Source organism: Hypanus sabinus, chromosome 5 (genome assembly GCF_030144855.1).
Source record: "Hypanus sabinus isolate sHypSab1 chromosome 5, sHypSab1.hap1, whole genome shotgun sequence".
NCBI lineage: Eukaryota > Metazoa > Chordata > Chondrichthyes > Myliobatiformes > Dasyatidae > Hypanus > Hypanus sabinus.
The window spans coordinates 36,220,127-36,239,378 of record NC_082710.1 but is presented as its reverse complement, the minus strand read 5'-3'; the positions used below and the strand labels follow the sequence as shown (position 1 = coordinate 36,239,378).

At 37.8% G+C, this 19,252-nt stretch overlaps 1 protein-coding gene and 1 long non-coding RNA gene across 2 annotated transcripts in view; one reads left to right on the top strand and one right to left on the bottom strand.

Moving 5' to 3' along the window:
* pcsk5b (proprotein convertase subtilisin/kexin type 5b) overlaps positions 1-19,252 on the bottom strand; it is a 319,262-nt gene that overhangs the window by 57,661 nt on the left and 242,349 nt on the right. The window lies entirely within an intron of this gene.
* LOC132394059 (uncharacterized) overlaps positions 16,274-19,252 on the top strand; it is a 61,664-nt gene continuing 58,685 nt past the window's right edge. Inside the window, exon 1 of the long non-coding RNA XR_009512155.1 lies at positions 16,274-16,333. This is a non-coding gene — a long non-coding RNA (uncharacterized LOC132394059). The remainder of the gene's footprint in view (positions 16,334-19,252) is intronic.

The following is a 19,252-nucleotide window of genomic DNA, read 5'->3' as shown; positions in this document are numbered from 1 at the left end:
GTCCTTTGTCCAACAAATGATTCTAATGAAGGGTTTCAAGCTTGAGACATTAATTCCTTTTGCTTTTCAGGGGTGCTGCCTGACCTAGTGAGATGTGTAGCATTTTCAGTTTTTACTTCAGATTTCCAGTATTTTCAGTTTTTCTTGTTTTTTTGTGATTTTTTTTACTTGCATTACTTCATGCTAAATATTATCATACAACTATCAAATCAAAGAATTGTTTCTAATAAAGTAAAATTTGTGCATGAGGCCAACAATAACATATATATGCAGAGCTGTTAGTTTGCAAACAACACCCATGAGATTTCACTGATGTAAAAGAAGAATAGATTTTAATGCCAAGAAGGAAATGTTAGCAATCTTTTTACATACATTTCTTCAGAGGTAGGATTTTAAATAATATATGCTATTAATTATGAAATTTATCCACTCAGTTTAAGTATTAGAAATAGACTGATTTCATCAATTGCAGCATAAAGAAAATGACTGAGGAAACACAGACACGCAAGTACCCATTTCCTTGTTCTTTTGCACCATTCTTTGTTTTTTTTTTGTGGTTTCTCATCTAGTAATGGTGGAGCCCAAGGCCAAAGAGCCAAGTACACACATTTCCTGCAATCGGTCCCACTCACAGTCAATGTAAAATTAATAAAGGCTGTTAACTACACCAGGGAAGGGAGGTTTTCTGGCTCCCTCGCCCCATTTATGACCTTTTTCAGATATTGACCATTAAGAGTTATATCTTACGATACATGTATGTCTCACACACTCAGACGCAGACCATATGCACTGATTTCCTTTGTCCCAAAAAAGAACAATTGAGGCATACAGTCAAGGCATTTTATATAACAATTAATTTAAGTAATGTGATACAACTAAGGCATAAAACAACAGTTAAGACTGGTGGAAAGCTTGGACGTTAAAAGATACTAGCAAAAGAGACATAGGAATGTGTAAGCACATGAAATTCTGCAGATGCAAGCAACCTAGAAAAATACACAAAATGGTGGAGGGACTCAGCAAGTCAGACAGCATCTATAGAAATATATAAACAGTCGACATTTTGGGCTGAGACCTTTCTTCGGGGTCCTTCATTCAAACAAAAGTGAAATTTTGATTTCAAGTTCTGAATTGTTCTCTGAGAGGAAATGTCCAATTCCTGCAACAGTCCAATTTAATTGAAATATTTATTATAATGAAGTTGTTTGTATTCTTGAACTGTTTTGATTTACAGACTGGACAACTGGAAAACTATTGAAAATATTTACTCCAAATTCTAATATTTAACTACCTGATGATCACTAATGATTTGGATGATAACTGCATTTATATGCTAGAATTGGGGCTACTTCTACAGGAGAGAAGTAAAATAAAAAGTAAGTCATATTCAAAATAATCAGCTTTTCATTATGATGATTCCACTGTTTCTGATCAGATCGTACCATTAGTAGGAAGCACCATCCTGACTCAAGATCTTTTCTGAGCTATCAAAAGGATGGTTCCTCTATTCCATTAAACTATAAGTCATACATTTATGGCCAAAGAGAGCTTCTTGTGTCAGTCTATCATGATACCCAGCACCTTTAGAATAGTACGTATAAAGCTAAAATTTTGCATAATTCTCAAAGATTTCTGAGCTTCATATTAGTGTCTAAGTGGTTGCAAGATCCCAATAATAACTCACTAGAAAACATGATGTGGAGTACAATATACACCGATTGGCATCTTGGACTAGTACCACAATGAGATTTGGTGCACGTTATGTTTACACAGATATTGGAAGAAAATGTAAGGAGTCTGTTTTTTCCCAACTTCATGCACAGTAACTGCAAGTTAAAACACCCAAATCAGAGCATTTGTACCCAGCAATCTTTTGAAAATTTCCAACTAAAATGTAAGTATTTTGATGAGACTAAAAACATCAGTCTTTAAATAAAAATGAGGAAACTGCTTCATCAGTGTATGCCCTCAAATTACTTCAATCTAATCTTATAAAATAAATATATAACAATTAAAAACAGTTCTCTGCCTGTGGATACGCAAAGAATATTATTGTTTCATCTACATCTCCTCATCGCCATCTGAAATTCTGCCAACAGTAGTTGCGTCATTGGCAAATTTATATATGGTGTTTGTAGGTGAATAGAGCAGCGGCTAAACACACGTCCTCGAGGTACATCAGTGTTGATTGTCAGTGAGGAGATGCTATTTCCAATCAGCACTGACTGTGGTCTCCCAGTGAGGAAGTCAAGGATCCAGTTGCAGCAAGAGGTACAGAGACCCAGGTTTTGGAGCTTGTTGATTGGAACTGAGGGTGTAATGGTGTTGAATGTTGAGCTGTAATCAATAAACACCAACCTGACGTAAGTATTGCCACTGTCTAAGTGATCCACGGCCATGTGGAGAGCCAGTGAGATTGCATCTACTGCAGACCTATTGTGGCAATATGCAAACTGTAGCAGGTGAAGGACTTTGCTTAGGTCGGTGTCAATGCTGGTCATGGCCAACCTCTCAAAGCACTTCATCACAGTAGATGTGAGTGCAACTGAGCGATACATTTGAGGCTGCTCTCCCTACTCTTCAGCACTGCAATGATTGTTGCAGTTTTGAATGATCTCTGAGTGCTGCAGTGAGGGATTGAAGATGTCCTTGAGCACTCCCACCAGTTGGTTGGCACACATTTTCAATGCCCTACCAATCACACCATCAGGGCCTGTTGCATTGTGAGGGTTCACTGTCTTGAAGGACATTCTGATGTCAGCCTCCAAGACAGAGATCATAGGGTCACCAGATGCTGCAGGGATTTGCATAGGTGTTGTTTTATTCTCCCTTTCAAAGCATGATTAAATCAACAAAATGTTAACTCTTATACTTTCTTATTCACATTACACATAAATCTATGTGATTATAATGAACTAAAGAAAGCACCTAGTAATAAATAATAATTATTATATCCATTAATATATTTCAGTAGTTCGCACTTTCATGGACATTTATCTTTTTAAGACAGCAATTGATATAATTCCAGTGGAAAGACAGCATTTCTGCATTTGGAGTTTGATATAAACATAACAGAGTTGAATTTGTTTAATCTTACATATTATTTGCCCATACATTCTTCCCTTGAATTGATATTTCTAAATCTAATATGGAAGTTAAATTTCTTTCATCATTTTTGTTCTTTCTATCTCCTGCCCTTTCTAGCACTTAATCTTAACTTTCATTCCTACTGTTGTACCATTTCTGTATTTTGTTGCAACTCTTGGCAATGAGAACATCGAAAACCTACAGCACAATACAGGCCCTTCGGCCCACAAAGCTGTGCTGTACATGTCCTTACCTTAGAAATTACCTAGGGTTGGCGGACTTCCGGTAAGATGGCAATTGCTTAGCTGCTCCGAACTTTTGTTCCGTTATTTTCGCTATCTTTGCACTAAATGTCTCCATTTTTTAAAACCTTAATTAGGAACTTTATTTGGTTTCTTTTACTCGCCTGTGAATACATCTACCTTACAATGTCTAGCAAGAGTTCTAAAACTGGGAGAAAGGAAGTTCCAGTTCTGCCTTCTGAGACCCTCACTGCGTTGGAACAACACCGCGATGATATTTTAAGGGAATTTAGAACCGCTTTCAAACAGCTGGAAGCCAAACTGGATCGGATCAACGATAGAGTGGACGAACATGCTGAATACTTATCTTGCATCGATTCGACTTCTGAAAATTTAGAAAGTTGTGTTCAATACTTGGAGACTCTGTTCCAGCCGAGAAGAAAAAAATAATAAACTCCTTTCTAAAATGATCGATCTCGAAAATCGGAGCAGACGTTGCAACCTTCGAATTCTTGGGTTGCCAGAGGCCACCGAACAGGGATCAACCGTGAAGTTTTTTGCCGAGTTTCTCTGTGAGATATTCGGGAAAGATTTGCTTCCGAATACGCCTGAGCTTGAAAGGGCACACAGGGTCTACGATCCCCCCAGAATTCTGGGCACCCACCCGCGACCGGTAATTTTATGCTTCCATCAATACCAGGTAAAACACCGTCTGATTATGGAGGCATGTCGCAGAGGTACTTTTACTTTCCAAAATACAATCATTCGCTTTGTGGAAGATTTTGCACCCCAGACCTTAAAGATGCATGCTGAGTTTAAAGGCGTAATGAAAGTGCTTTTTGATCGTGGTTTTAAACCCTCTCCTCGCACTCCTGCCGACTTACGAATCATGCTTAATACTGGAAAATATAAGTGGTTTAAGTCAGTGAAGGAGGCTGAGGCATTTGTTGCAAGTCTTCTGGCTATCCAGCCATCTTTGGAACCCGATCGGACCTCCTAAAATGGTGGATAAGTACTTCTAGTAGTAAAATTACTTTTCCCGGACTCAGACTTTACTTAAATCACTCAGACACTATTTATTGAAACTCTAAGGGCTGTTAACATTCTCTCCCTGGATTTGGTGTGTCTTTTTTAAATAGACATTCTGTGCTTAATGTTTCCCTATGGACGTTTAAATAGTACTTGTGTAATCTATTTTATTCTTGTATAACTTTATCTATAGAGTTCTACAATTGACTCTAACTAGTTTTAGAGGTTTGAAGTCTTTTTTGAAGGCCTCCCTGTTTGTTGGTTCACAGTTTAACTGCTGATTATTTTTATTTATTATTTTTTTTCACCTTTTCTTTTAATCTTTGATTTTTTTTTTCCTCTCTGTAAATGGTTGATAAGTACTCTTCTTGAATCTATAATTTTCCCCTTCTTCCCTTTTTTTACTCCCCTTTCTCTTACTTTATTCTTCCATAATTTTTTGCAGGTAGATTAGTTTTGGTTTTCTTCCAATTTTCTCTGTATTAAGTTTTATATTTCTGCAGAAGATGTTCCAATTAGTAGTTATGTTTTCCAGTGCATAAACTAGTTACTATTTGCTATAGTATTTATACGGAACTGCTGTTAATGACACAGATCTGGAAGTTATATTTGGGTTAATTTTTTTGATAGAGCTAGCTGCTCTTTTTGCTAGCCGTTTAGCTTTGGGTTGTGTGCGTGGGGTGGGTTTTCCAGTTCCAACATCACTCACTGTATTTATTGTTTGTCTTTATTGCTCAGGACATGTTTATGTTTTGATTTCACGAATCTATGCTTACATTTCTGCTCCCAGACTGCTATCGTATTGCTTGACTTTTTATATGCCTGCCACCTTTTATGCATTAGTAATTGATAATGGCTAGTGCACTTAAATTCGTGAGCAGGAATGTAAAGGGATTGAATCACCCTGTTAAAAGGAGGAAGGTATTCTCACATATTAAACAACTCAAAGCTGACATTGCTTTCCTTCAAGAAACTCATTCGTTGTTTTGATAACTCCCGGCTTCTGTCAAAGTGGGCAGGTCAGCATTTTCATTCATCCTTTGCCGCTAAAGCTAGGGGAGTCTCCATTCTTATTAACTCAAATATTCCTTTTGAACTCCATAATAAAATATCTGATACAAATGGCCGTTTTATTATTGTTTCTGGTAAACTATACAACACTAAAGTTGTACTAGCAAACCTGTATGCCCCCAACTTTGATGATGTTAACTTTTTTGAACGTTTTTTTTTTCCTCACTACCAGACTTAAACTCATACTCTCTTATACTGGGTGGTGACTTCAACTGTTGGTTAGATCCTAATCTGGATCGATCGTCCTCTGATAGTTCTCACCTACTAAATCTGCCTTAGCTATCCAATCGTTTCTCTCTAAATTTGGTATCTCTGATATATGGCGTTTCCTTCATCCTACTGAGAGAGATTATTCTTTTTTTTCACATGTTCACCATACCTTCTAGTGAAGGTATGACTATTTCTTACTCGATAACCAACTTATCCCATTGGCCTACTCTTGTGACTATCAGACCATGCCCCAATTACTCTCTCGCTGAACTTTCCTGGTCTCCCTCAGAGGAATAAACTCTGGCGGTTTGATTCAACTTTATTATCAGATGATGATTTTTTAAAATTTATTAAGGATCAGATAACCTTTTATTTTAACACTAATACATCACCTGAAGTGTCATCCAAGATTGTCTGGGATGCCATGAAAGCATATTTGAGGAGTCAAATAATCTCTTACACAGCAAATCTCAACAGAAGATCCTGTGCAGATCGATTGGACCCCATTAACCAGATTAAAGAATTGGATCAACTGTATGCTCAAACTAAGAATCCTGAACTATACAAGAAGCGTGTTGAACTCCAAACTAAATTTAATCTTCTGTCTACTCAACCTGTCGAACGCCAACTTCTCAAAAGTAAGAGTCGCTTTTACATTCATGGGGATAAGTCTGGTAAATTTCTAGCCAATCAGCTGAGGCGTTCTAAAGCTAAACAACATATTACAAAGATCCGGAAGGAGAATGGAGACTTTACATCGGATCATTTAGAAATTAATGACACATTTAAAATTTTTTATTCTCGGCTTTATTCCTCTGAATCTTCGAATGACAATATCTCTGCTGATCAATTTTTTAAGAATCTGAATATTCCTTCACTTTCATCTGATTCTAAAGCCAAACTTAATGCGCCTACATCATCAGAAGAAATATCTTTTGCAATTTCTGCACTGTCCTCAGGGAAATGTCCTGGACCTGATGGGTTCCCTGTAGAATTTTATAAATCATTCTCTTCACTTCTTTCTGCTCCGTTACTTTCAGCATTATCTGATTCATTTAATTAAGGCAAATTGCCACCCTCTTTCAATGAGGCATCTATTATTCTTCTATTAAAAAAGGGCAAAGACCCAACAGAGTGTTCCTCGTATAGGCCGATTTCTTTGCTCAATGTTTATGTAAAGATCTTAGCTAATGTTTTGGCTCATAGATTAGAAACCGTTATTCCCTCCATCATCTCTGATGACCAATCAGGTTTTATTAAAAACCGTCTCTCTTTGTTTAACATTCAGTGTTTATTTAGTATCTTATACTCACCTCCAACTGGGATTCCTGAATGTGTTATTTCCCTCGATGCGGAGAAAGCACTTGATCGTATAGAGTGGAACTACCTTTTTGCAGTCTTAGAAAAATTTGACCTCAGTTAAAGTTTCATCTCTTGGATCAAATTGCTGTACCTGTGTCCTACTGCTTCTGTTTTAACTAATTTTCAGAAATCCCAGGTATTTAATCTCAAACGTGGCACCCGTCAGGGATGCCCCTTAAGTCCCTTTCTCTTTGGTTTGGCTATAGAACCTTTGGCGATAGCATTTCAAAATTGTCCTGAATTGACCGGGATTTGGAGAGGGGGTGTTGAGCATAAAGTTTCTCTCTATGCTGATGACTTATTACTTTTTCTTTCAAATCCGTCTACGTCCTTACCTCCAATGTTTTCACTTCTTGACCAGTTTAGCCAGTTCTCTGGCTATAAACTTAATTTACATAAGAGTGAACTTTTCCCAATTAATAAAGAAGCACAAGTATTAACATTTCGTGATCTCCCTTTTAAAGTAGCTCATAATCAATTTACTTATCTTGGGATTACAGACACAAGGAAGTTTAAAGATCTCTTTCGTGAAAATTTTGCCAATCTTTCATATACTATAAAACAGAGCCTGTTACAATGGTCACCTCCATCTATGTCTTTGGTAGGTCATATTAATGTTGTTAAAATGTATGTTCTCCCCAAATTTTTATACTTATTTCAATCTATCCCAATTTTTATTCCTAAATTTTTTTTTGATTCCTTAGACTCTATTATTTTGTCATATTTGTGGAAGAATAAGCGCTCTAGAATTAATAAAATCCATCTCCAAAAATCTAAAAAAGAGGGCGGCATGGCTTTCGTTTATATTATTGGGCAGCTAATATATGTTGTGCTACATTTTGGTCTTTCTTCCATGGCCAACCCAATTGGGTGCCCTAATTGGGTGGCAATGGAGTTGAGCTTCACTAAAAAATTATCTATCTCTGCACTTCTTGGCTCTGCACTCCCTAGCAGTCTGTCCAGATCAATAGCTAATCCTCTTGTTAGACACACTTTGCGCATATGGGCTCAGTTGAGGAAATGCTATGGTTTCCATGGTTTTTCCGTTTCCAGTCCTGTCGTACATAATCACCTTTTTTTACCTACTACGTATGATTCAGCATTCCAGGTTTGGTATAGGAAGGGCATTAGACGTTTTGAAGATCTCTTCATTGATAATTGCTTAAAAGCCTTACGACGGGCCCCTGTGGATAAAATTAAAATGGCATGGGAGCATGATTTAAATACCTCCTTATCTGATGAGAGCTGGGATTCGATTCTCAAATCGGTTAACTCAACCCCTCTTTGTGCTCGCCATTGCCTTTTACAGTTTAAGATTGTTCATAGAGCCCATATGTCTAAATCTAAACTATCTCGATTCTACCCTGACATTAGTCCGCTCTGTGATAAATGCAAGAGGGGCGAGGCCTCTCTCATTCATATGTACTGGTTCTGTCCTAGCTTGGAGAAATTTTGTAAAGATGTCTTCACTATGTTATCGTATATTCTGAATCAGCACCTAGAACCAAACCCCTTAATTGCTTTGTTCGGTTTCTGGGGCGAGACAGATTTACGTCTGAGTCCGGCCAAATGCCAAATATTATCCTTTGACTCTCTCCTAGCTAGATGCTTGATCCTCCTCAGATGGAGAGATGCTGCCCCGCCCACTCATGCTCAATGGCTTAGCGACATTATGGCCTGCTTGGACCTCGAAAAAATTCATTATTCAGTTCTCAATTCAGATCTGAAGTTCCATAAGGTCTGGGGACCTTTTATCGAGTACTTTCATAACCTTCCTCTTGACTAGGGTTTTTTTTCTTTTCGGTCCCTTGCTTTCAGCTCCTTTTTTTTTCTGGTAGTAGGCATTATTATCCTCTGTTGCTAAGTGTATTCACAGTCTGGGAGTTTGATTGTCCTGATTTATATTCTCTATATTGTGTTGTGGTTGGTCTGGAGTTTTTTTTGTGTTGTGGGGCTTGGGGAGGATACTATGTTTACTTGTCTTCAATTTAGGTGTTTTTTTTAACTTCTCTTTCTCTGTATCATATTGTCATTGTATGCTTAATTTTGCACTGTATTAATGTTCCTCATTGTGATTTGGGGGTTTTTTAAATCTGTAAAATGTATTAAAAAACTAATTAAAAAAAAGAAATTACCTAGGGTTACCCGTAGACCTCTATTTTTCTAACCTTCTGAATTAAGTTGATGAGGTCATTGTTACTAGATTATGTGATTTAGGAGAAAAATATTAAAATAACAATAACATACTATTTTTGTAAATTTTCAAAACATTTTGATAAGGTATCAAAATTCTCAAAACACTTTGAGAAACTGAGTTACAGAGAAAGGTTGAATATGTTAGGAGCATAGACAAATGAGGGGAGATTTGATAGAGGTATATAAAATTATGATGGGTATAGATAGAGTGAATGCAAGCAGGCTTTTTCCACTGAGGTTAGGGGAGGAAAAAAAAAACAGAGGACATGGGTTAAGGGTGAAAGGTGAAAAGTTTAAAGGGAACATGGGGGGGGCTTCTTCACACAGAGAGTGGCGGGAGTGTGGAATGAGCTGCCAGATGAAGTGGTAAATGTGGGCTCACTTTTAACATTTAAGAAAAACTTGGGACAGGTACATGGATGAGAGGTGTAAGGAGGGATATGGTCCAGGTGCAGGTCAGTGGGACTAGGCAGAAAAATGGTTCAGCACAGCCAAGAAGAGCCAAAAGGCCTGTTTCTTTGCTGTAATGTTGTATGGTTCTATGGTATAACAAAATAGAATAATATCAGGTTAAAGTATAGTTAAATAGGTCACAAGTACCAGAAGTGATAGCTAGATGGCAGGCTATAAATTAAAAAAGACTTAGGGAGGGGTTATGAATAGAAATTTGAAAGCAAGGTCACACGTGGAGTAGTGCTGAAACCAATATTTATACAATTCACATTAACTATTTAGACACCATGATCAATAACACAATGACCAAAACTTGCCAGTAAATTGCCTGGTATAAGCATGCACGTTTGGAACAACAGCATATGGACATCCAGATGTGGAAGTCTGAAACTTGTGGGCATACTCTACCAAGTGAATCTTTCAGCAATTGGCTGCTGTTGACTTCCCGACCAATAGCAGGGTGGTAGGACAATCAGTGAGGCATTAATAGATATGTCTGAGAAGACGTGCTGCAGGGAAATGAGTGGGTGCATATTTGTCAAATGGATTGTCAGATGGGCTGAAATATCTCCTTCGTCTTAAGGAAATATTTTTAAAAACTCACACCCTTCCCTCAGCCACCTTGTCAAAATACTTAAGGATGTTATAGCTTTCAATTAAATAATTTCACACTCTTTTAAATGTTGCAGCTGATCAATCATGCCCCATAAGACAACCTGCCCTTTCCAGATACTAGTCTCAAAAACCTCTTCTGAATTGCTCCCAATTTATTAGCAACTTCTCACTTAATGTCAATAAAACCAAGGATATGACCATTGACTACAGGATGAGGAAACTGGAGGTCTATGAGTGAGTCCACATCAGGGGGATCAGAGGCAGAGAGGGTCAGCAATTGTAAATTCTTTGGCATCATCATTTCAGAGGATCTGTTCTGGGTCCATTACAAGGGAAGTACAGCAGTGCCTCTACTTTCCAGGAAGTTTGCAAAAGTTCAGCATATAATTTAAAACTGACTAACTTCTATAAATGCACAGTGGAATGGACACTGACTGGTTGCATTACAACCTGGAATGGAAACAAAAATGCCCTTGAATGGATACAGCCCGCTCTGTCACAGATAAGCCCTCTCCACCACTGAGCACATCTACAAGAAGCACCATTGAAGGAAAGCAGCATTCATTATCAAGGACCCCCATCATCCAAGACAAGCTCTCTTCTCACTGCTCTCATCAGACAGGAGATACAGAAGCCTCAGGACCCATACCACCAGAATCAGGAATAATTATTACCCCTCGCCCAGCAGGCTCATGAACCAGAAGGGATAACTTCATTCACCCCACAACATATGCACTCATTTTCAAGGACTTTTCATCTCATGGTTTCAATAATAATAATTATTATTTTTCTTTTTTTCTTTTTGTATTTGCACAGTTTGTTGTGTTCTGCACACCTGTTGTTGTCCTTCATGTTGTGTGTGGCTTTTTGCTGAGTCTATTGTGTGTATTTGTATTTATTGGGAATGCTCACGAGAAAATGAATCTCGAGGTAGTAGTGGTACCACAGTAGTGTAGCAGTCAGCGTGACCTACTGCATCAATCCTGGCGTCTTCTCTAAGGAATCTGTATGTTCTCCCTGTGGAACGTGTGCATTTTCTCCAGGTGCTCTGGATTCTTCCTCCAGTCAAAGGTTAGTAGGCTAATTGGTCATTGTATTGTCCTGTGATTAGACTAGGGTCAAATCGGGGGTTGCGGGCTGTACAGGTCGAAGGCCCAGAAGGGCCTATTCTGCGCTGGATCTCTTAATAAAAATAAATGTGGTTAAATGTATGTACTTCGATAATAACTTTACTTTAAGGAGTCTAATACTATAATAGTGCTCCAAATTTCATCTCATCCAATGCACTGAAGTGCTGAAATAAGGCTTGTGCTTGTGTTTGTGTTTATTTTCCCTAGCAATAACCAACAGCATTCTGCTACTGTTCTTCAATCTGTTCCTCATTGTACCCTTCTACTAGTCATCTGATACTAGGACGTCCATGGCTCCAGACTCTTCAGAGTTGTGCAGTCAGTCTCTCACCATTGGAAAAATGTTTGCTTTCTTCATTTTCTTGCCTTAATGGTTAACTTCACATTCCCTGCATTATATTCCATTTGATAACCAGTTAGGATCCCCTTTGAAGCATCCTTAAGCCCATTTCAAAATTAATTTTAAATTCAATTTTTCATCAACAAATTGCAAAGTTTGGCACCTCTATCTAACTAAGCTGCAGAAAGTTGAACCCCTTGCACCAATCTAAGAGGCACACAATCAGAAGTTGATCTAGTGTTTGTTTTCTTTTGTCCAAGCTATCTTCTGATAAATTTCAATGTGTTACTTCCTGCATAATGAGCCTATATTTTCTGCAAGAACTTTTGAAGTGGCTCCTTATCAAACACTATGTTATGAAAATCTCAGTATATCCTTGTCTCCACAGCACCATACTTCAGACTTTCCTCAATTATCGTGAATTTGTTTCTGTGAACAGGCATTGTGATTTGAATAAGTTGTTTCCTCCTCAAACTAAGGAATACATTAATTCTATAAAACAACTATACAGGGTTTACAAGCTTTCATGATTTATTTACCAAGAACTGTAAGATGCAGAATCAAATATAATCATCAAAAAGGTGGCTCTTGAGCAGAATAAGATTTCTACAGAAGCTTCTACACCTAAAATGTATCTCCCCATAAAAAGTCGTCCAATAATTGTATCACATTCACTGAGAACCACTGTCAAACTAAAGAGCTCACATGACATTATTCATTTGTTTCACTTGTTAATGTACAACTATGAAGTATTTAAATGTATTATTTAAAATAAAGTCAGGATCCATTGTTAATAGCATGGATATTTGCAATGTAATATTTAAGAAATGAGGGGGAAAATAGACCCATTTAACACATCGTTAATAGTGGGAAAGGGAAACAGCGTTCGACAAATTCGTTAGAGATTTTCTGTTGCTATGTTGAAATAAGAACAACACAATTGAAGCGGTGCTTCGGGTTTTAACAAGGCTTTTGATAAGGAGCCACACATATGGTTATGGAACAAAATTAGAGCAGAGGTTATTGAGGATAATATTCCAGTACAGATTGGGGATTAGTTAACGTATAAAACAACAAGAGTAAGTGTGCTATATTTGAGAGGGAAGAGTATGACAAGCAACTGCTTTAGGGATTGGTGATGGTGTGGCCTTTCACAATTTACAACAGCTTCTGAGATTAGGGAATCAGATGTGATATATCCACATCTGCTGATGATATAAAACTGGCCAACTGTATATAGTGTGAAGAGGATAAGAATGGTTTCAGGGGGAAGATGCGTGAAGGGGGATGGACATGACAGATGTTTATGAAACAATAAGGCATCCCCCTTAATAGGGAAAGAAAAGCATGATTGGTCTGTTATAGGAGGAGAGATTCAAAAGATTGGGTCAATACTCCTTAGAATTTAGGATAACAGATAATCTTATCAAACTTCTAATGTGGCTTGACAAGGATATACTCCCTTGTAGTATGTACAGTATGTACATTAACTAATCCCCAAACTGTACCCCTGTATAATCCTCATGTCCATGCTCCAATTTTGTTCAATAGCCATATGTGTGGCTGCTTTTCAAAGCCTTGTTAAAACCCAAAGTACCACTTCTATTGTGTTGTTCTTATTTAATGTGTTAGATACAACTACAGAAAATCTCAAAAAATTTGATAAACACAGTTTCACTTTCCCCAGATTTGTATTGGTATAAACTGGCTTATAGTCCATTTTCTCCGTCTTTATTTATTAGGTATTATATGTTACAAATATCAATGCTAATAATAGACCCTGAGTTTATTTTAAATAATAATGCATTTAAATTGCATTACAGTGGATTCCATTTAATTAATCAGGGCAGCTGCTTATTTGGGACAACTCTTCAGAACAAAAACTAATCCCTTCATTTATTTGGGACACTATGCCATTCATTTGGGACTGGAGACTATTGCTAAACAATTTCTAACTAGTGTCAGTCGTGTGAACTAGTGCGGCCATTAGGCATTACACTGTGCTTAGAGTGAAGGTTTTTTAAAATATTATCAGTTGCATGGGTGTGCGTTCAAAAACCTGTGCTTTTTGTCACTGATGGTTGGTGAGAAAATACCAGCAAGAAAATTGTTTTTTTCCCCATCCCCCCCACTGCGATTTCAAGCATTCAGGCTTGGAAATGTCAGTCAGAGCTGAGAGGGAAAATGAAACAATTTCATTATTTCAACAAGTTAGTTACTTGGAAGAATTTGAAAATATCGACAGCCATCTTGCATATTACAAGTAAAATGAAGATTCAGGGAACGTAATAATCGAAAGCATCGAAGGTAGCCCAGTGTCTGAACTAAATTTGTTGATTTATAATCAATCACAAGAACACCACGGTGTTTTGGTTGTCTGTCATATCTGTCAATGATGGTAAAACTAATGTGGGAGAGTTTTTATAAGTAAAAAAGCCATTGCACGGGGACAGTTCCATTCTCCTGTCCTTTGAAGTCTGGGTCCAGTGTATAAGTAGTCATTACAAACTGAGCTCTTGCAGTGGACAACCATGACTTCCTCTGTGCCTTATCACGTCCTTCCTTCTCCATGAAGCATTACAGAACCACTGTCCTGGTTGCTAGATCTCACTGCTGATTTCATCTGCCAAGTCGGCTGAAGCTGACTTCACATGCTAGGACAGGCATGAAGCCCACCAGGTGCTCTCACCTGGTTTAGCCGCCTGTCAAAGCAGTGTACCAGAGTGTGGCCGTTGTTGCATTCAAACAGCTTCTTATATTCACAGGTGAGACAGAGCTAAGTGACTGGGGATCAAAGGTGAGTGAGCTACCCCAGAAAGGATATGACAAGCTTCTTCACCTGAGGTAAAATGGCTCCCCAGACACCCCATACATGGGGGTGTACACCGGAAGAACTCCCCTGTCGACAACTCTCAGAAATACACAATTTTATAGTACTGTAGTAGTATTGGTAGAGTTCTAATTTGTTCTGTATTTCATTTAAATACACAATTTGTTACTCAGTTAAATATAGTTTGACTTTTTTTTAATACCTTTTTTAATTATTTTCATGAAACTTTGGCTAATTGGGGCAGCTGCTTAATTGGGGCAAAATGTACTGGCCCTGATGTGTTCCAATTAACAGGATTCCTCTGCATTTCACACTTCATAGCCCCCACAGAGATCTAATGCAAAAACTCACCTCCAGGAATGCTCCTTTTGTATGAATTTAGTTTATGATTTTTTTGTTGCCACCAGTATTCTTCATTTCGTTTCAAGTCAAAAGCTGCTTGAGGAGTAATATTGTTGGCAAAAGGATTCTAACAATTGCATCCAACTAAATTTTGGTAGAAAGTAGGAAAAGCAAAGTTGATTAGCATCCTGAGCACTGGCTTTTGCCAATGATTCCAAATGGGAATAGTGCAAGATATTGTTCTCGAGGAGAAATGGATGCAAAATTACTAACCAATTGTGGAAAAGAGTGCCATTGCTGAAAATGTCCCATAAATTGTTGAAATCTCTGTTGAGTCTGGAAATCTATGGCTTAATTGAATGATGGTATACTGTTCCCCGAGTGCACATTGAGACCATTGGAACAAAGCAATAGACAGGATAGTGAAGTCAGAATGAAAGTGAAACTGCAGAATAACATCAATTAAAGTGTACAAAGTATAATAAGCTACAGAAATCTGTAAAATTTGTCAGCTCCATCTTGGGGATTACCCTCTGTAGTAGCCAAGACATCTTCAAGGAGCGTTGCTTCAGAAAGGCAGCTTCCATTATTAAGGACCCCCATCACCCAGGATTTGCCCTCTTCTGATTGTTACCGTCAGGAAGGAGGAACAGAATCCTGAAGGCACACAGTCAGCGACACAGGACAGCTGCTTCCCCTCTGCCATCTGATTCCTAACTGGACATTGAACCTGTGAACATTACCTCCTTTTTTTCTAAACATTTCTGGTTTTGCACTATTTTTACATACTCAATGTACATAAATACACACTGTAATTGATTTACTTATTTATTTCTATATTATCATGGACTGCTGCCATTAACAAATTTCATTAACATATGCTGGTGATATTAAACCTGATTCTGATTTGAAAAAAGGTTTGAAGAATTAGAAATTTAAGAAATGTTCTCAAAATCAAAATTATCATTAAAAAAATACTGCAGTTGGCAAGTACACAAATATTCATGGTCACTTACCAGTTCCAGTCTAGTTTTGGACATGAGTAATCTTAGCAAAGTACCTTGTGAGTCAAGTATTTGTTTACGTGTTAAACCATCGTGTTGGTTCTTGATTAGGGATCAAAGTTGCTTACAACACTGCATATTTTAATAACTATTCTGGATTAGATTGATACAAAATGCCTGTAGGCATATTTTTTGCTTTTTTGAAAAACATACCGTGGAAAATATTCATCAAGTTCATTCTTTGCTGGAGGGTAATTACAATTTAATGTTTAAAACAATCAGCATTTTGGAAGCTGTACTACAGCCAATAATTAACTTGGTTTATGTTCATATGCATTAACATTCACTCTCAGGTTTAAGGTCTTTAATGCTACCAGAAGAATTGCTCAGGGTATGGAACTGGTTGCTCATAAAATGCTCAGGTACACATAAATTAACGCAAGGTATGTTGAGGGCAATAAATAATATTGGAGGAACTTGGTGGTTCAAGCAGCATCTGAAGAAAGAAAGGATTTGTTGATGTTTTGGGTCAAAATCTTGCCTTGGGAGTCAGACTGGGAGGGATGTTAGCCAGTATAAAGAGGGAGTGGCACAATTAAGGTGGACTGAGAAGGAATGACGGACGATAGGCAGGGAGTAGAGGGGGAGCTATGGATATGGGTTTATTGGAAATAACTTAATTTTAACAAATCATTCAGATTACAGTAAATAGTGCAATTTCTTTTAAGTTGCCATTTCATTTGTTTATTTTATTATTAATACTAATGGAATCCTTATAAAACAAAGAAAATATATTTCTTTGAGTATTGGATAACACAATTTCAGAATGCCTTAATGAATTAGAAAAAAATATATAATTATATGTGAAATTGGGAGTGCATTGGATGTCATGAGAAACAAGGAGTTTATTGATTAGTATTTTGGTTGTGATTTATAGTATATGGTGTTAAACTATAATATTGAGAAGATGGCTACAGAACTGAAAATCACTAGTCTCAGCTATCCACATTGGTACACAATCTGGTCTTGTGGTAATATAAGGTAATCCTTATTTCATTACACTTCAGATTGCAAATTGAATTCATGTGCAATATTGTTAACTGAAATACACCTAAAGCTGATTTTCAAGTTACCCAGTTAGGGTTGAATACAAATAAGCTTTAAAATCTTCCTGTAAAGGTATTATGTCACTATTAAAATACACATTACTTAAAATTTCCAGAAAGTGAATTCATAATGTCAATTTTATTTTATAATACACATAGCTTTATTCTGTCGTAGGATCCTGGAAAAGACATTTGTTGGTTTAAGTACATTCTATGATGCTCAGTTGAATTCCTGAAATGCTGTAATTCCTAACATAAAAGTAGAAGATTTGCTCAGTAGAATTTTCCAGGGTTTTTAAGACAATGATTATGAAAGGCAGATGGGCAGGATGGAGATATGTCTCTACCAAAGGAGGTGAAAGGCCTCTGCTAGCCTGTAGGTCATGCCAGGGCAAGGTATAGCACTTGCTTAGCCCCCAATCAGGGTGATATGAAGCCATGAGAGCAAGTGGTGGATGGTGCATCTATCACAAGTCCTGCTTATGTGACTACTGACACCAGGCAGACAATCTCCGAAGAGCAATCATGATCATGGGAGAATGATCAACATCATTTGACATGGCACATAACGATGATTGTTATGAAAGACAAGCGACAAAGTTCCAATTTAGGACAATGTATAACAGACAACATGTTCAAATCACTTGTTATCCTTGTCCTTGTAGATGGAGCTGATGGGTGAAAGAAAAAAAAGTGGTAGTGCTATTGAATGTATGAAAGGTGGTGGATATTAGCAAGCCAGCTGCTCTCTGTTGTGGGTTGATTTGCTTAAATATTGTTGCAGGTGCATTCACCTAGATGAGTAAAGGGGATTCTACCTCACTCCTAGTATGACCCATTGATTTTGGATATTCACGAAAACGACCACCTGCAAACCTGCTCCATTTCAGTTGAGCTTTATCGTGAGGGGTATAACAAGAGTAATGCCACGGAATATAACAGTGAGTGGACAATAACTTTCAGAGTGAGGAAAAGATAGCAAAACACTTTCATTTCTCATTGTCTGCTACTTTGTATAGCATGTGTGTTACTTTTCCACTGTCAGCCTATACTAAGTATTGTCAAAGTATTCCTGTAAGTATGCAAAGACGGATTCATTGGCTAAAGAAATTGAACATAGTGTACCCAAACAGCAAGAATCATGACTTCTGATCTCGTGTTGGATAAGCATCTATCACGAGGTCAGAAGTCACGGTGGCTGCTGTTGAACAACTGAAGATGGCTGATTTAGGGTAGTAATCTCAGGATTGCTGTCAGTGCCACGTGACAGTGAGGATAGGAATAGAATGAAATCTGGATAAATACGTGGCTGAAGAAGTGGAGTGGGGGCAGGCATTCAAATATCTAGATCATTGGGACCTCTTCTGGGGCAGGTGTCACCTGTACAAAAGGGATGGGTTGCACTTAAATCCGAGGGGGACTAATATCCTTGCGGGCAGGTTTGCTAGAGCTGTTGGGAGTGGTTTAAACTAATATGGCAGGGGGTTGAGAACCAGTATGATAGAGCTGAGGATGAGCCAGCAGGTTTTCAAGTAGATGATGTAATTTGTAATATGAATGTAAGAGGACAAGCCAGTGATTGGATACAACTGTAGACAGAGCAAAGAGTTAAGTTGTACCACAGAGGCAAAATTCATAAGCGCAAAGAAAGCAGGACTGAAGATGCTGCATTTAAATGCACATAGCATTTGGAATAAAGTGGACAATCTCATGACACATTTAGAGATTGGTTGGTATGACATTATGGGCCTCACTGAGTTGTGGCTGAAAGAAGGCCATCGTTGGGAGCTTAACATCAAAGATTTTACTTTGTATCGAAAGAACAGGCAGGAAGGCATGTGGTAATATAACTCTATTGATAAGAGTTGGAATTACATCTTTAAAGAGAGGTGACATAGGGTCAGAAACCATCAAAACTTTGTGAGTGGAGCTAAGGAACTGCGAGGGTAAAAAAAATATGAGAATGATATATAGGCCTCCAAATAGTAGCCAAGATGTGGGGGTTGTGATAGCTAAGGGAGCTGGAAAGGGCATATAATAGGGGTAATGACACAATTGTAATGGAGGAATTTAATATGCAAGGGGATTGGGAAAATTAGGTTTGCATCGAAAACCTAAGAGAGGGAATTTGTTGAATCCTTATGATACCGCCTTTTTGAGCAGCTTGTGCTTAACCCTCATAGGGGAAAAGCTATCTTAGATTGAGTGTTGTGTCAGAAACCCCGATTTTATTAG